We start from the raw sequence: 19,254 nt of genomic DNA on the forward strand, positions 1-19,254 counted from the left end.
CAGGGATTCTTCCTCTCAGTTTTTCCAGAGTTGTTAGGCTGTTAGGCTAAAAAGTCATTTCAGCCCTAAGCTAGCACATACTTGAGATCTCCTCAGGTCAAAACCTTTAGGAGGCTGATGGTTGCTTAAAAGAAACACTGGAGCTTCCAAGGCAGCAGCAAACATTCAGGTGTTAGCAATGCAAGGGAAAGAGGGGTTAATATTTTACCAGCCACAGCAACAGCAGCAGCAGCAGCAGCAGCAGCAGTAGAAGGAGCAGAGGCTGTAGGCTCAGTAAGGACTCTCCCCAGGCAGTTAGTGAGGCAGGCAGGAGTGGCAGCAGTGGGAAACAAGGCAGACAAGTGGTGATGCCAGTACTCCCCAGAGGGGCAAGGCTTAAAAAAAAAAAAAAAAGCATTGGCAGGAGAAACTTTTTTTTAATCTATTCACTTAAGAGAATTACAGCTTGAAAACCTCACTTCTGGTCACCAAAAATGTAGGATTTAAATCAACGTCCAATACTCCAATTATTATGTTTTATAAAGATTAATAATCACTTGAAGTAAAGGAATAAAAAGGAAATAGGAGTATAAAAATGTAATTATCTAACCAAAATAAAACCACGTGAATAGTTTTCTCACCTCTCCCAAAAAGCCTGCTTCAGCCAGCTGCCAATCATAGAAGAGAGTGAGATGGGGCTACACAAAATTTATATCCTGCCTACCTCAGTACATAACGTGAGGATAGTGGTGCTGGGAATTGTAGTTCTGGGGTTCAGATTCCAATTACACAGCTCCTGATCTTGGTTTGAGGGAGCCTTAAAAAAAAAAAAAAGATAAGGAGAGCTTCAGTATAACTCTCAGCATGGCTTACCACTCCTGCATCAGTAAAACAGAAAAAGCCCCTTATAATATATACATCTACTATTGTACTATTTAGTGACTTGTAGGCATGGATGTTCTGGGCAGAGTTAGCCTAATCCTTCAACATACTGTGTATTCTCCCCTGACCAGTTTTTACCCAGTAAATGCCAAATGTTCAGAAGTAGAGAGAGAGACACCAATGGAGCATTCGAGCTTCCTCAAAAACATTTGAAGCATAGGAGTGGCAGGTAACTTGATAGAAATGAGTTGGATTGAGGGGAAGTGGCAATCAATGACCAGTTAATAGTTGGATCAAACAGGCCCTTACAGGAATTAGGTTGGCACTCATTCTAAATACATCTTATCTTGAAAATATCACCAAGAAGTTTGAGCTGCAATTCTCCCCTGGACCTGGAAGATTTAAGCTAGCTCCCTTTTTTTATTATGGTGATATAGGAAACATACCAAAGAGAGAATACTTCCTTCTTAGGTAAGTTCAAGAAAAAAAATGTTAGGGTCAGGGAATTTGACAGGCTTTGTAGCAGTTCAGCATATAGAATTGCAACTTGAAATTAGAGAAGATCCCTGTGAGTCCCTAACTAAATAAGGAGGCATCCCAGAATACTCAGAGGCCCTGACTGCCATCAGAGGGTGAATAAAATGCCATAAAGGGATTTTATGAATCCTCTGGCTGAAGGCTGGGAGACCTGAACTATCTGTACTTGTGCAGGATAGCCTAGATAAGATACCATGTGATTACATAGTCATTATGAGCATAAGTACAGTACAAGATAAGGAAGAACAAGTTTCCTCCATGAGATATTCTACATTAACCAATCTTGGTGGACACCCTCCTCCCTACTCCTTGGCCCCTTACCAATTCCCCTGGAAGTAGCACCAATGCTTTGTGCAGGGTTTGGAGAGGTGGTCGTTGCTTTGACACTATTTCCAAGAGGTTACTATGGCATAGCAAGGCCATTGATCCTCCAGATTAACAACCCCTGGAAGGAGACTCCAGAAGCCCTATGTTGTCTATTTCTACATACTACCTACTTACCCTGGCCCAAATTGTGGGTTAGTCCTATTTTCAACTGGCCATTGTAGGTGCAGAACTTATCAGAAAATCCATAGCAGATCACAAGGCCTTCCTAGGACAGCCTGGGGCTTAGACCAACGTAGCACTTCGTAGAGCGTCTACACCTTAGTCACCCAAGGCTAGGTCGAAGAATTCAAAGGCAGCTCCCTCACCTGGAGGTAACAAGTTGTTCTATAAACTGGTCTCCACAAACCATAAACATCTTGGATGCAAACTTTCTTGAAAGAGGTCATTGGAGCAACAAAGCTTAATGACCTTTGTCCATTCTTTTACTGCTGAGTGCAATAAGATGTATGTGTTTCTCAAAGTAAACATCTAGGCCCATACGCCCAGGATCCCTCGGGATAAAGGTCTCAAATTTAATCTAAAGACTCCTGGACAAGCCTGGGAAAGAGACTGAAAGACAGAAGGCTCCTGATTCAAGGACAATAAACAACTCAGTTGTTCCCCTTATTTTTTAAGGATGTTAATGTTAATTCTGTACCTCACCTGTGTGAAAGGAAATTCTTGGTTCTCTTTGTCTATTCTGAGTTTACACTTGTGAAAAGAGAATCCTTTATTCTCTTTGCCTAGTTGCAGTTAAAACTTTGGTTAACATTAACTTAAGGACCTCACTAGATTGTGAAGACAGGATTAACTCTCCTTTGTCTACTTTTTGATTGAATCAACACAAACTTGAACTAGGTGGAGGAGCTCAAAAAAACACTTAGTGAATTCACACCCTAATTATTGCTAGGTGAGAAATCAGGAAGATACTTGGAGAGTTCCCCCCCCCACCCCTTTTTTTCCTAATTCAAACAGCCAGAAACTTTTGGATTCTTTTAAAGAGTTCACACACTCAGAAACATGTGAATCCTAGGAGGAGAGGTAACACCTTTAGAGCTGAGAAGTCAATCCCACAGATACTGCCCCCTGGGCAGTGCCAGACAATTTGGAACCTGTGAAAAGGGGCAAGGATAGGAAACCACCATAAAAAGGCACAAAATCATTCTGCTGAGGCACTCTCATGAAGTTGAATCTCATGGAGAGTGTCTCCTGGAGATAGTCTTTGAGGGAACAGCACTGGAGACTGCGGTGTGGATTGTGACTTCAACTTAGATTCTGATTCCTGACTACTTCATTGGGTGAGTGAAAAGACTCCCTTTCTAGTTTCCTAAGAGACTAGTTTCCATCTTGGAGGAGGCCACATGGTCACTCACTACTGGCTCTCCTGGCTGAGGACTAGTATAGGTATTTTCTCTAATGTCTTTCACATTTCTCTACTTTGTTTCTCCCCTCTATTTTGGTAAATAAATTTATGACTTCAGATATAATAATTTAGGTGACCACATTATCTCATAAAATTTAAGTCCAACCATTAAATTTAACCTTTACACCTGAAACTGGGTTAGAGTACAGGTCTTTTAGATTGTAAGTCAAGGCTCAATGGGGGGGGGGGGTCTGACAAGGGAGGGTACTTACATTAGGAACCGATGCATAACCTGTTTGTATCTAGTCAATTTGCACTTCTATAGCCCACTGAAGTGCCCCCTTTCATGAAAGGAATAGGCAACTGCCTTATTTTCTAACTCTAGATTCATGATTTAGATAAGGGTGGGTGGTCATTTTTATCCCATTCATGGCTGATGTGTTATAATTAAGTTTGGAATAAGATGTGGAATATCCCAGGTGAACTACCCTGATTTCCTACCTTGGATATATGCACAGCAGTGGTAAAAAAGCAAGAAGAGAATATCCTGATTTTATCAGGGTGAGTTATTTAGGCTAGTTTCTACTGTATAAAGGAATTATCCATTACTACAATAAAATCCACCAAGATAGTATCCAAAGTAGACAAAAGTATGGCACCATTGTTCACTGTAAAAGTTTTCTTAATCTAGTAGATGAAGTGACTACATAGGAGAAAGTGACAGTTGGAAGAGACTTTTGTCTCTGGGTTCCCTGGGGTCAGGGTGTCTCTGGCTCTCTGAGACAGGCAGTTTTTGACAGTTGGAGATAGAGAAAACTGATTTTAAGACCATAGCAGCCTGTAAAGATTAATGCTTATTGATTAGCTAGGGTAGATTGGTAGTTCATGAATAAATTATTATAGTCAGTATAGGCTGGACCTGGCCCTGGCAGAAGAAACTGCCCTTGAAGGCAGATAAATTCAGGGTTTTTGAAAAATTTTTCGTCAGGATTGGGATCTTAGGTATAGTTATAAGATATTAGGAAGGTTACTCTCACTTTCCTCCTATTTTGTATCTGAACTTTCCTAAAATAAACTAGGTACTGTGTTTATCAAACTGCTCTCCTTACCTTTGTTCAAACTCCTCCCCAAAATTTTAACCCTTCACATCATTTAGTCAATGCCTATGTTAATTTAATATTGGATGATCTTGGTTTTTCATGAAAAATTGTTATGCTAACTAGAGACTACTGCACTAGTAGGTATAAAGGAAGCTTAAAGTGACCTCTGGGAAGATGAAAATCATTTCCTTTGCCTCAAACCTCTGAGTGCTTCAAGCCATTCTTGAATAATCATTTACCAAGTAATGAAGTAAAAAAGGGTTCCCAGCAAATGGTTATCACTAGAGATATGTCTGATGCTTACTACAAATGCTGCCTTGCTCAGCCCCAACCTGCTCCTTCCCAGAAACATCCCGTAGTAAAAGGATAGCTTGTTCAAGGTTGAGGGGTAAACTCAACTCCTCTCTCAACATGTCTAATAGCTTTCAAGAGGCACAATATTGGGGAAGGTCTTTACATGAAAAATGATCTAGTTAAAGTCCAACTTCAGCAGTGAATAAAGACCAAAGCTAATGCTTTTATCAGATTTAGTGGATTTTCTTTGATCCTATATTGCATTGGAATGGGAAGTTACCCAGTCATCAGTTCTAGAAGGTATAACTAGTAAAGCATATTGTCCATTTATAATGAACTAAAATAGTATTCCAGGAGTTTATTGGCCCAAGAAAGGACTAGACCAATGATGGGCAAACTTTTTAAAGAGGGGGCCAAATGAAAGAAAAAAAAAAACTTTAGGCAGGCCAATATAATTATATCCAGCCTCGGTGGAGGGGGTGCCTAATTCGAGGAGGCTCCGTTGATCTGGAGCAGAGCCAGCAGCAGGCAGATAGAACATTTGCATCTGGCCCTCGAAGTTTGCCCATCACTGGACTAGACTAAGACAATTTAAGGACCTTGAGGCCTTTGAGGAAGAGAAAAAGAATCTACCTATAAATTTGAGACTATCAAGCAAGAGACTTTAAGGGGCATGAGTAAGTCTTATACAACATTTCCACTAGAAAATTATTAATGCAAAAGAAAAGATTTCAAAGAAATGTATGATTAGAACAAAAGATGAAGGGGCTAGGTAAATACATTAATTGACTTAACCATAGCCAGTTATGGAAACTACTCACTAAAGAGGATTTAGTGTTCAGAGAATGAAATTTAAGAACCATAAATTGTGAACTCTGGTTTCTTATGTCATTAGAATATGTACAAAAAGCAAAAAGCTGAAAATGGAATCCACTCATTAAAAAGACCACTCTGAAGAGGTGCCCTGAGATCAAACTTAGGGGAGGAACATGGACAAGAGACAAGCTGCTCAGTGGTCTGCATCCCTCAAATCTTTTAACTCACAAATATGTGATTAGCATCTGATAAATAGAACATCAGGGAATGGAAGCTCCAGCATCAGAGGACTTTCTTGGTGGCATACTTGCTTTATCAACAAAATCTATTTTGCAGTTAGGGTTGCATATTAAAAAGGTGAGAGAGGGGGCAGCTGGGCAGCTCAGTGGATTGAGAGTCAGGCCTAGAGACAGGAGGTCCTAGGTTCAAATCCGGCCTCAGACACTTCCCAGCTGTGTGACCCTGGGCAAGTCACTTGACCCCCATTGCCCACCCTTACAATTCTTCCACCTAGGAGCCAATACACAGAAGTTAAGGGTTTAAAAAAATAAAAATAAAAAAAAAGGTGAGAGAAAGTTATTTGGGCAACTCCTCCAGTTTATTATTCCTTTTAGCACAATAGTATTCCATCACCTGCATATATCACAATTTGTTCAGCCATTCCCCAATTGAAGGACATACCCTCCTTTTCCAGTTCTTTGCCACCACAAAAAGCGCAGCTATAAATATTTTCATACAAGTCTGTTTATCTATGATCTCTTTGGGGTACAAACCCAGCAATGGTATGGCTGGATCAAAGGGCAGGCATTCTTTTATAGCCTTTTGAGCATGATTCCAAATTGCCAGCCAGAATGGCTGGATCAGTTCACAGCTCTACCAGCAATGCATTAATGTCCCAATTTTGCCACATCCCCTCCAGCATTCATTACTCTCCCCTTCTTTCATTTTAGCCAATCTGGGAGTGTGGGGGGGTGAAGGGGAAAGGAGGAGTTTTCCCCCTATATTATCCATAATTTTTTCTAGTCCCTACCAAGGCCTTATCAAGCATTAATAGATCTGGTAGGATGTTTCCCCAAGCTATTGATACTCATCTATCTTGGAGGTTCTCTGGAGGATTTGGGGTTTGCCTCCTGTTCCCTTAAATATGTTACTCTTCTCATAAGGAAGAGAAAATTATTCTCAAAATTCAGATTAAACACAATCTGTTACAAAAATGGGCAAGTCAATTTGCAACAAGCTTCTCACTTCAGGACATACCAATTTTAAAGTCATTTAAAAATGGATCATTAGGTTGCAAGACTCCCTAAATATTTTTAAGTTAATTAAACTCAATTACCTTCTGGTTTTCTAAACCTTTTCTTCTTTTCTGTGAGCCAGAAAAGTGTTAGTTATAGGCAGGCAGTTTGTGAACCAAGTCTACTTTTTTCCCCATCTGAAACTTCACTTGCACCACCCCCAAACCATTTCCCTATGATCAATGAGATTCCCCTTCATCTTCTATTTGTAAAACAACCTGTCATTCTGGGGGATGGAAAATGCTTTTAGTTCCCTTAAAACCATTTTTAAAGAAATTTAGCATTTAAGCCTTCAAATGTAGAAGGGCAAAATTTGGCATGTTAACTTATCACTATCAGATTTAGAAGAGATGCTCACATACCCTTCTAAGGCTAGGGAGTTTGGATTAAAAAGACTCAGGAAGGGTAGAGGGAGATTCGATTTCCTTTTTCTCTCGGACCACGGTGGAACTCGTTTTGCCTTTGTTCCGTGGCGGTGGCGTCAGTTATGAAGAAGCATTTTCTCAAGGTGGCTGCTGAGAAGCTAATGGAAACCTGCCCGGGCCAGGCCCGGTATCTCCTTTGGATGTACAGTACCTCACTTGATGAAAATAGTTTCCGAAGGCCAGTGTCCATATTGTTACCAGTTTCTCATGCTGGATAAATACAGAGTTCGCCTCAAGCCAAAGCCAAAACTAACACCAAAAGTAAAGAAAGTTCTTAATCGAGAATCAAAAAATTGTAGACTCACTTTTAAAGACGCAAAGATTCTTAAAAAGCACAAGGATTCCAAAAGCATGCAACAAAACAGTGAGATATGATGGTAAAAGCAGAAGCTTCTTGGAAGAAATGAAAAATAATCTTAGCACTCCCATGAAGACACCAGATATAAAATCTTCAGGATCTACAAAGAAAAAGAAGAAATCCTTCAGTAGTAATAAATCCAATTCCATTGACAGTAGTCCAGCTTTAATTTTCAGAACACCTACATCTGGACAGTCAACACCCAGTTCCTCCTCAAAGAGTCTCAATAAAATGAAGCGTCATTTGTCTCAGCTGAAAATGCTGCTTAATAGTGAAGAAAGCCAAAAAACTCCATCAAAGGATTTCAGAAATTTCTTGTCCTCACTCTGAGTAGTGAATTTGATGATGAACATTAATAGTTGTTGACTTGGGAGCAGTTACTGAAGGAGGAAAGACTGATTTTTCCTAACAGTTTTAGGTTTCCTGGATATCTGTAGCAAACAATTGTCTTTGACATCCTTTTCAGTACTTATTAACTGATGCTCCTGGACTGCCAGGCACATAGTAGGAACTTAAATATCTGGCCAGTTGTGCTAGGCCACCTTGGGATGTTAACACCATGGAAATGATACCTTTTCCAACTCACCATATGGTTTTTACAAGGTACAGATTAGATAATCTATATGAGATCACATTCTAACTTTAATGTTTTATATATTTAACATGTGGCAAGATATTAAAAAAAATTTTAAAGATGCTATAAAATCAGTTTAATCATTTACATACTTTTTTCTGAAGAAAATTAATATCTACTACCAGAGTGTCTACTGAGTCTTAAGCAATTCTTCTAAGAATTAGATTCATCTTTCTCATTCATTTTACTATACCATTGGTTTGTACTGAGAACCTTTTTTTTATTTCTGAAAATTTTAATGAATTAGAAAATATTGGACTAAAGGAGGACATATAAATTATTCTTATGTTGCTCACAGTAGTTTCTATCAGCTACATGTATGTATAAGCCCATCTGTATTCAATAGTTTCATTAAGCTATATTGGCATCTTTCCCACCCATCTTTCACTGAACAAGGAACAACAAACCAAAAAAAAATTTTTAATGAAAGTCTTGACTTTGTTTTGTCTTACTAGATCAGAATATGATCTAAGAATTCTTGACACATACTTTAGACATCATTTTGTGAAGAAAAAAAGCCACTAAAAATCTCTAATTCAAGTGTAGTTTAAAAAGACAGAATCACTGATCTCACCTCTTCTCCCAGGGGCCTCAATTGAGTGATATGACTTGTCTGTAGGCTTCAGAGAAATTGTTTTTGCAGAACACTCCTGTGAATACTAAGAGTCCCACTGAGCAAATGGGGGAAAGTCTGAGGTACATATAACTTATGATTCAGGTCTTAGTCTGATCTTATTCATCACAGCAAAAAAAATTGTAGAATAGCAAAGACTGGAACTTGGAAGGGAAAGATAAAAAGGAGGAGAAATATTTGTTATTTGTTATCTCTTGTTAAATTTAGAAATACCATCTGTACATTCTCCTTTGCAGAGAAAGATGTAAATAAATACATACAACTTGTAGTCACATCTGTCTCTCCAACCCTACTTTATTCTTGGAAAAATGTTTTACCTAAGAAGATACTTTAATTTGTTTCAGCGGAGACATTAAAAAATCATTTCATAACATAAAAAAAAAAAAGACTCAGGAAGGCAGAAAGGAAACCAAGCAACATATCAGAGGAGCTGGGACAAAAAAGTATGTTGCTGAGGAGTGGAGGCAAGAATATAATTTGATTGGAAGCTGGTACAAGATACTCTTCTGCTGAGCTTCAGCAATTATAATGAAGACCAGTGAGATGCTTTACTGTTACCTCACCAAAATTCCTACAATAACAGGAATGACATGGCCCTGCATAGGTGGGGTCAAGAGCTGAATCAAAGGTAGAACTGTCTGCAATTGCATTAAGAGTGATACCTCATTTCCAATCAGTACAGAGACCAATGATTCACTGCTGGGAAGTAGAAAAGGGTACCTGTGCCCATCTACTACTTAGCCAGATTCCACATTGACAGACCAAAGTAATTCAGACCTTGACTGCCAGCCCTAGGGGTCAAACTTGGTTTAATTTATTACATTAAAATTCCTAGGTATCACCCACACTTCTTTTCCTCCCCACATAGAGGGGGCAACATAACAAAAAGAGATGTAACTGTCTGCTTGTTTCTATTTATCAGTTCTTTGAAGGACACAAGTCATTCTGTTCTTGGTTCACTTTTCATAACTTCATGTAGATCTTCCTGAACTATTCCCCCTCCCCCTCTCAAAGTTAACCTGCTCATTTTTTATGCTGTTGGAATCCCAATCAACTTTTTCCTTGATAAAGCTCCTTTCATAACAGTTTCTTATACAAGGGATGATTAAGAATACTACCTTGCCTTCCCCAACAGGTCAGATGAGTTGATCTTTGTGGTATTGGGATTTCCATGGATTTTTCCACATGAGCTCAGGAAATAAGAATCTATACTAAGCCAGAACTCAGGTGAGATAAGACTAGTACTTAGAAAATCAATTAGGAGAAGACAGAAAACTTTTGACTTTCTGGGCGTTATGAATTGACTACACTAAAGCAACAATGACTTTCCATTTTGCTTATTGAAATACTGGACCTCCTTAATAAATACACCACAAGGTATTGAATAATCAGTTCTCCCCATGAAGCAAACATCTCTCAGGTTTGTAAAATCACATGGATAATCCTGTTCCTTTAGAGTGTTTTTTATACTAAGACTACACTCTCCTGTCCAGTGTTGAACCCTCTTGGTTTCAAACTGGACCAGAGTGGCATTCCCAAGCAGTTTGTTTTGGGTAGGGATACATAGTTTTCTTTGGGAATTTCTCTAGTGATTTTATGGAGAATTTCAGGAACTCCCTTTTTTAAGGAAGTGAAAGAACTTGTTTTTTCTTCAGCATTACCTACAGGCTAACAGGAGAATAGAAGTCAATAAAGATATTTAACAAACTAACTCATATATAGAAGAATGAGGTCCCAGATGAGGTCAAAGTTGCTTGAAGCTAAGAATTATTTAAATGTATTTGTCAACACTAGTTTTGCAATTAGCTCAACACCTGATAGCTGACCTACCATCCTTAAAGGCAAGAGTCATAAGAAGAAGCATTGTGAATATCCTGGATAGGTACTGTTAGGGTTCGAATGGGGGGCCACCAGAGGAACAAACGAGACAATGCAATCAAAGCAGGAGAAAGCTTTATTGCCAGTGCACTGGGGGGAGTTCTGTAAGAGAATTCCGCAAGTGCTGCGTCTACAGAGGGGAATATATATGTTTCAAGGGCTGGGACATAGCTAGGGTCTGATAATATCTAGACAATGGGAGTATAGAGGTTTCCAGGTGCCATAGAATGTAATTCTTAATGTTCAATGCTGCTTTGTCTAAGGGAGGAGTGGTGCCCTGTTCAAGGCTGCTCTGTCTAGGGAGGAGTTGTGTCCCTAGGACTGTGAGCTCCAGATAACCGCCCTGCTGAGCAGAGCATGATGCTATCAAAACCCCGCTGCTTAACAGGGTATGATGCTGTCAAGCTGTTAGTTATGAGTCTCTGCTTTTTGGCTACAACAGTACAAGCATAAAGATCTAGATTTTTAGCAGGCAAGAAACAAGATATTCTTACCTAGAGGCCATAATGAAAGGCTTCTTTGGAAAGATGCTACTAACATTCTTGAACACATCATTCCTAGGAGGGACCTGGAGGGATTCGATGCACTTATGAGAAGGATTCTGGTAAAAACTGTCACCTAAAAGTTAGCTTTACAAGTAGAAATGGAGGGAAACATGCACATTCAGGATATTCCTAAACATCTTTTCCAGAAGAACCAACATTTTGGGGGCATTTCCCTCTTCCCCACAGGGATAGCCTCAAATGCCAGCAGGCATTAAGGGATTAGTTATTAGAATAGGTTCTATTCAGAGAGCCTAAAATAGCTGAAGCCTTAGATCAGTCTATGTTTGACATGTGCCTTTTGGTTAAAGGCAATGCAATTAGGTGCCTCCTAGACCACTTTTTGCTTTGCTCAAAAAAAAAAAACCCCAAAACACAGTCTAAAATTAAGTCAAGTTTTCTGAGAAAGGTCTTAGATTTAGTTGATTTAGAATGAGGAACACCTGGGCTCTGAGCAATTTGAAGGGAGAATCAACCCCTAAACCTCATTCTCCCTCTTTGTAAGGTGTGGATAAACTCCATTAATAATAGTTAAGTGTCTAAGTTCTCAGCTGATTCTCACAATCCTAGGAAATCAGGAAGGTGGAAAGAATCTCCATCCAAACTTAAGAGTGACTTCTACCCTCCTTAAACCCTAGAGATGACAGACAAAACATTTATCAGTTGCTACAAAAACTGTTTTTTGTAACATTTTCTTATAAAACACTGTTCTTGATTGTTTCAGAAGATGGTGTTTATTGTTCCCCATATACAGATTAGGAAAAGGTGGTGAGAAAACTAGTCTAACAGCTAGTAACATCTATGAATCAAGGTCTAGAATTGGAAGATATCCTTAAAATGTCTAGTTCAACTCCATTTTATTCAAGAGAAATAATGGGACTAAGACAGGGAATATAGAAAACAAATATTTCTGGAGCATATACTACATACAGTAGAGACAACTGTAGTAGCAATTAGGTAAAAGGAAGATTTGAACTGCTGTTCTGATTCTCTCCTGGAATACTTTCATCATATAAATAGTTCCTAAAGATGATTTGTCAAAAGAACAGGAAAAGAAACCATTTGCAAGAGAGAACAAGAGAAATGAGTTTTGAAATCCCCCTAGTCAGTTAAATAAGTGAAGGATTTAAGAGGAAAAAAGGAAAAATTTCCCAAAAGCAAAGAAAAAATCATTTAATTTCCTCTTAACATTTCACCAAGAGGAAAACAAAACCCAAACCTGCCACCAAAAAGCAAGCTTTGCCTATGGTTCCTTGCAGCTGCTTTTAAAGGGAACAAAGTGCCCTGAGCATGCTCATTGTGAACTAGCGAATCAGGAAAATAGGCTTTTCCCCTTTTTCTCCTGCTTTCCATCAACCCTGCCCAATCAACTCTGTACCCACCATCTAACACCTGCAATTGATTTCAAAGATTGGTGTAGTGAGACCATCCAGGGGGAGATTGGCTTCATTAGGGAAAAAATGGGCTAGGAGTTTCTGAGGGGTTATTGTTGTTTTAAGTTCCTTCCTTACCAGCCTGGCCATACAATGCACAATGGGAGGAGTGGTGCCTTCAAGACAGCTTAACCCCTGATGCCCTTCAATTGGGGAATGGCTGAACAAATTATGGTATCTGTTGTTGATGGAATACTATTGTGCTGAAAGGAATAATGAACTGGAGGAATTCCATGTGAACTGGAATGACCTCTAGGAATTGATGCAGAGTGAAAGGAGCAGATCCAGGAGAACATTGTACCCAGAGACAAATACACTGTGGTACAATCAAATGTAATGGACTTTACTAGCAGCAAAGCAATGATCCATGACAATTCTGAGGGACTTATGAGAAAGAACACTAGCCTCATCCAGAGAAAACTGTGGGAGTAGAAACACAGAAGAAAAACATTTCCTTGATCACATAGTTTGATGGGGACATGATTGGGCATGTAGACTCTAAATGATCACTGTCACAAATATTAATAATATGGAAACAGGTCTTGACCAATGACATGTAAAACCCAGTGGAATTGTTTACTGGCTATATGAGGAGGCAAGGAGGAAGGGAAGGAAAGAACACAAATCATGTAACCATGGGGAAAAAAATTCTAAAATAAAGAAATGAATGAATAAATAAATAAATAGATAGATAAAAGCTAGCTTAACCCTTGGTCAAAAGAGCCCCCTATGTTCATTCAGTGTTCTCTTGCCTGGCAGCTACTTTATTAGATGTTTTTCTTTCTGTCCACTCTTCTCCCCTGTAGAAGAACATTTTTAGGAAAGTGAGATGATGTACTCTTTTTTTTTCATTCTTTCAGTGAATATTAGACAGTTTTGTATACCATAGTGTAATAACAAAGACAAATATAAATTTGTATTCCCTGTCCTCAATGACTCTAATAAACCAAATCCACTCAAATTTAGATTGCAGTCATAGCAAATTTACGGAATATGCTCGAAGTTTGGCTTAAAACAAAAAAGTCTAGAGGATAATGAGAGGGTACAGAAAGTTGGAAGAGAGGAGAGGAATAAATTGATCCTAAGGTTCTCCTAGGTATGGGTTAACTTTTTGGATCATGAACTCTTATGGCAGTCTGGTGAAATCTATGAACTTATTGTCAAATTGTTTTAAATGCATAAAATAAAATGAGCATTGCAAAGGAAACTAATTCTGCTGCATTATGAATACATATGTGGGCATACATATGCATACATGGATGTACACAAATTGATTCAAAGTACACTACTTAATTCCTCCAATTTTATCAAAGCCTCTCTTGAAATTAGTTAAGACTGATTCTTAAATGAAAGCCCAATAAACTTTCAACAGATCATAGTAATTTGTAGATCATCTATCACAGCCTCCTCATTTTGGATGTGGCTCAGAGAGCTAAAATGAATTGTCCAATTTATACAAATATTAAGTAACAGGATTGGGATTCAAACCTAAGTCATAACAACAATATAATAAATTTGTACAACATTATTTTAGAGTTAAAAAGAAAAGCCTGTAAGAGGTTAAGTCACTTTACAAAAGGAAACCTCTTTCGGAACTCTTAGTTCCAAATCCTTTTGGATATGCATATTTGCATATCCTTTTTTGCCTTTCTAGCAACACTGATACATGCTATAACCATGAAGTAAAAAAAAGAAGCTCCTAATGATGTAGCACATTAACATTTTAAAAGAGCTTTGTATACATGTTTCACCAGCCTCATTTTTTCATATTTATGCCAATGATATTAAGAAAGTTGAATAAAAATACAAATAGTATTAATTTCTAAAGGGATAATTTAAAATTTAACCTTTAACTTTTCTAAGTGTAGTCTCTAAACTTATCATTTGTATCAAATAAAAAGATCTCAGACCTAGCAATTCCTCACTCTTCCTTTTCTTTTACACTGTTGAATTTAGGCTCAGTTTTTGCTTCCGTTCTTTTTGTTTTTCTTCTATTTTCTCAAGGAGCTTCTGCCTTTTTTTTTTTTTTAAACCCTTACCTTCCATCTTGGAGTCAATACTGTGTATTGGCTCCAAGGCAGAAGAGTGGTAAGGGTAGNTCTCTAGGCCTGGCTCTCAATCCACTGAGCTACCCAGCTGCCCCCTTCTGCCTTTCTTTTAACAGGCGTTTCCTCTGTTCACTGTTGCCTGCTAATTCATCTTGCAAATCCTTAGCTTTAAGTTCCAATTTAGTCTTCTGCTTAATTTGTTTCTGTCTTTCAGCACTAAGCTGCTCTTTTTTCTTCTTTCATTGTTGACATTTTTGTTTTCAATTCTCGAACCTGTCGTTCAATATCCTCCATTTTATCTCTAGCATCTTGTTGAGCATCAGTAATTGTCTGGATTTCTCTCCACTTGTTTCTCTTTTAGCAGAAAGCTCATCAAGTTTGGCACGGGTTTCATTAAGTTCTTGATTATAAATGGTATATTCCAAGGTTCGCCTCATTTTATCCCATTTTTGATACTGTGCAAGTTCTTCTTTTTCTTCCTCTAGAGTGTGTAATCTTTCTTCAATATATTTTAACAACTCATTGATATACTTGAGTACCAGCTACTTCTCTCAAAAGCTTCAGTCTCTGAGAGTCAGGTGCCGTAGCCATTTGATTAATCTTTCCTTGTTTGACAATGTAATAAGGATTACTTCTAGAAAATCCAGCACTTTCAAGTAGATTCATCACATCATTTTTCCATTTTCTTATCTAAAAAATACTGATCTTTTTTGGCACCAATGACTATGAAGTGAAACTTCCTCTTTATCAATTGGTAATCTGTTGTCTGAATTATCAAAAATGATCTCAACAAAAGCAGATATGACTTGGGGTCCAGTTCCTTCATGTAACAAAGCCAATCTCTGTTCTGGACGAAGATGACTAAATTCATCACTGAGTACAAACTGAATAGCCCAAGTCACAAAGGTAGTAAATGGCAGCATTGGAATTTGAACTAGGTCCTCTGACTCCATAGCAAAGCTCTTTCCAATGTCCCATGCTGCCTCTTGTTGTTTACTATGACAGCTTCTCAAGAGGTGGGCACATAAAAAAACTACTTTTCCCGGTTCCATTTCTGCCCACTATGACATTGTGTTTTGAACTGAATGGATCTACAATTGTCTGATCTCTATAACTTTGAAAACCCCGGATAACCTGTTTTATATACATGATTCCTCACTCCCAGCCCGGGAGAAAGACCCTCCCGGGACCGAGATGATGTACTCTTGGTAGTAAAAGCTGTATAGGTGTTCAAGATCAAGGATATAATCTTGAATGACAAACTGGCTAGAACATAGAAAATCTAAATTAGAAAACAGCTTAGAAATTAGATAACCCTATTTTTGTGAAAAAAGAAATTGAAGGCAATACAAGTGACTACTTCAAGGATATCCTCTAAAGACTTTTTTCCCCTTTATAATTGGGTCTCTTTTATTGCCTGGATCCAAGGTAGGCAAAACTATCCAGCAGGCAGCTCTATCTTGCCCTGCCTTTACTCTTCCTAGTTTGAGGGGTAATACCCTGGTACCTTTCTAAAAACAAAAAGAAACAAACAAAAAAAACCCTTAACTTCTCTCTTAGTATGAATTCAAAAGCAGAGAAGTAGCTAGAGCTAGGCAATTTGGATTAAGTGATTTGCCCAGGGTCACACAGCTAGAAACTATCTGAGGTCAAATTTGAACCCAGATCCTCCTAACTCCAGGCCTGCTGCTCTATCCACTGTGTTCCCTAACCACCCCATACTTTTTCTTGTGCATTCCCTTCATCCTTTCTTTTGGTACAATAAGTATTCCATCACATTCATATGCCATAATTTTCTCAATATTTATAATGATGGGCACACCTTACTTTTCCAAATTCTAGCCATCACTAAAGAAGTGTTATAAATATTTTTGCATAGTTCTCAATATAAATCCATATATGCATAGTTTAATGGGTGAGAAGGGGAGAGAAAAGAGAGAGTATAAAGGAAGGAAAGAAAAAGGGAGGAAAGGAAGAAAGAGCAATAGAGAAATAAAGATAGAGAGAGAGAATGGGAGGAAAGGTTAGAAAATGAGAGGGAGAATCAACGTGTAAGAGGGAGAGTTAAAGACTGAATGTGTTAGAGAGAGAATGGCATCTAAGGAAAGACCATATTGACAAGTGCCTGGATTTCCAGTTTCTGACCTATCAAATCAGTCCTTTCTGGTATCCAGCCTTACATGGAAGTCACTGATGGCTAGGCATTTCCCCAAGAGCAAATAAAGAGTTTGATAGATAGGAGACAGAACCCACTAAAGACTTTCCAGGCATTTGTTGACAAATTTCCCCCATGTTCTAGCCCAAAGACAAACAGTAGTTCTTCCTGTACTGTTCCATTCAAGGGCAAAATAAGTACCTGCTTCCCCCTCCACTGCCACCCCAACCCAGTCTGATGGGCTCTAGGCTCAAGGTCAAGGCAAATCTGAAATGTTAGTACTGGTAGAGGTTTTTGTCCAACACTTAAATGCACACTATAAGAAGAGGGGGATGATTAGGAGGATGGGGGGGTAGCTGGTAACACTCTGGTGGATGTTTATGGCCCACCTCTCCCCCTCCTTACTAGAGAGACAAAATGAGGTTTCTGGAAACTTGGGGTTCCCCCAGAGGATCGTACAGTGGCTAGGTAGTTAGAGGAATGTGTTTTCTATGAGGCGAAACCACTGAGACCTTTACAAGATGTTTGTGCTGGGCTGTACCAGCATAAGCCTTTCCCTAGTCCCAGCTGGAATCTGGCTTGACAATGGAGGTCTGCTTTCCTTCCTCCCTCAACCCACATGTCCTGTCTCCCACCAATATAGATTCAAAGATCTGACTAGTTGAAACTACCAAGATTTTATTTCAGGAACAAAATATCTAAGGAATGAAAGATGATGGTATCATGGAAAAAGGGTGCAGGTGATCCTCTAAAATCCTCTTTCAGTCCTTGACTGGGCAGGGTGGTAGCAGAGATTCATCTGCATTCCCCCCAAAATCCCAGCTTCTCTGACCGAATTCCCAAATATTATTCCTAAGACTAGAATCACTGCTAAATAAAGAACATTATAGCAAGGCAATATTCAAGGCAAGGTTTGTGGATCCCGGGGGTCGACTCCCCACAGAAGTCCAGACCCTCTGGCCAAACTGAAGAAACTGTTGATATGTATTCTCCAATGTGCTCAGGAACTATAGAGATCAAGTGGAAAGATTTGTCTTCACTGAAGGACTCAGGAACCTCTTCAGATTCACTTTGGAGAGTCTTGCAGGCCAAAATCCAACCTCCCTCCTTGGCTGTCAACCCCAAAGCTTGAGAGAGGTCCCTTGGTTCTTCCCCAGAAGTCTTTCTAGTCAGGCCAACTGTCATTCTCTCTCCCTTCCATGTTCCATCTCTCAGTTCCAAAATGCATGGTTTGCCTAGTTTCTCACAACACACACACAGACACACAGACACACTCATGCTGCAATACAAATTTTGTGCACAGGAGGGAGACATATATCCAGAAACTAAAATGCTTTTAGTCATAATAAGTGAAGTCATGGAGAAAATCCTAAGAAATCTTTAAAAGTGACACCAGACTAAAAGATCATAACTGTTGACCAAAGATATGCCTTTCCATTTTTGGTATAGGACACTATAGTCTTCATTCCATCCATGAAGAATAAAAAGAAAGGAGATTCTCTTCGTGTATGTATGTGTATGTGTGTATACATCTACGAATGCATATGGGATAGTTAGGTGGTGCAGTGGATAAATGCTGAGCATAGAGTAAGGAAGGCTCATCTTGGTGAGTTCAAATCTGGCCTCAGACAATAATTCACTGTGTGACACTTAACTCTATTCATCTCCGTTCCTCATCTGGAGGAGCTGGAAAAGGAAATTGAAAAAGGAACTTTGTCCAGAAAACTCCAAATAGAAGCACATGAAAGAGTTGGACATGACTGAAACAACTGAGCAAGAAATATGTATATAAAAATACATGCATGCACATCTGCAAAAAGCCTGCTCTTCCACTTGGGAGGGATGGCGTGGTGAAAATGAAATGAAAATGAGCCAGAGTGCAAGTGGAATTGCAGAGGCTGTTCTTTCTTGTGCCATCTGCTGATTTTTATTTTCATACCCTTTTTTATGATCTCATACAGGTTTTGATTTTCCCATATATTCAAAATCTCATATTAACTTTTGAAAGATCATATGATTGGCATTTTGTGGGAGGCCAATAAGAGAAACAGTCTTAAATAGATGAAAATCTGAGACTCCTCTTTTGACCCTTTTTATGATCCACACTTTTTTTATTGAAAAACATTATAGCTTCTAGGAAAACTTTAAATTCTTAGTAAACCAGCACTTAATGAGTTAACAGCCTTTTTTTAACTCAGAGTAAAGCTGCAGCTGCCTGGTATAGCCAAGGACAAAACCTTAGCAGGAGTAATTCAACCCTGAGAAAAATATTCCCTGACTTGGCTTTCTGATAAGAACCTATTCAAAATTCAGCCTTGGCCTTGTTTTATTCTGAAGCCAAAGTTTTGTGTTTTGAAATGACATAATTTGTAACTTCTGCACATCTGTGAAGTTTTGGGGGGGGGTTCTTTTGTGTGAAATGAGTCTTGAAATATATATAAACTGGGGGCAGCTGGGTAGCTCAGTGGATTGAGAGTCAGGCCTAGAGATGGGAGGTCCTAGGTTCAAATATGGC

The 19,254-nt window shown here is 38.8% G+C and overlaps 2 pseudogenes; one reads left to right on the forward strand and one right to left on the reverse strand.

Moving 5' to 3' along the window:
- Nucleotides 1–7,119: 7,119 nt before the first annotated feature.
- On the forward strand, nt 7,120–7,842 carry LOC123231639 (annotated as a pseudogene).
- Nucleotides 7,843–14,800: 6,958 nt separating this feature from the next.
- The window catches only part of LOC123253066, a 78,198-nt pseudogene continuing 73,744 nt past the window's right edge, over nt 14,801–19,254 (reverse strand).

Source organism: Gracilinanus agilis, chromosome 1 (genome assembly GCF_016433145.1).
Source record: "Gracilinanus agilis isolate LMUSP501 chromosome 1, AgileGrace, whole genome shotgun sequence".
Lineage (NCBI taxonomy): Eukaryota > Metazoa > Chordata > Mammalia > Didelphimorphia > Didelphidae > Gracilinanus > Gracilinanus agilis.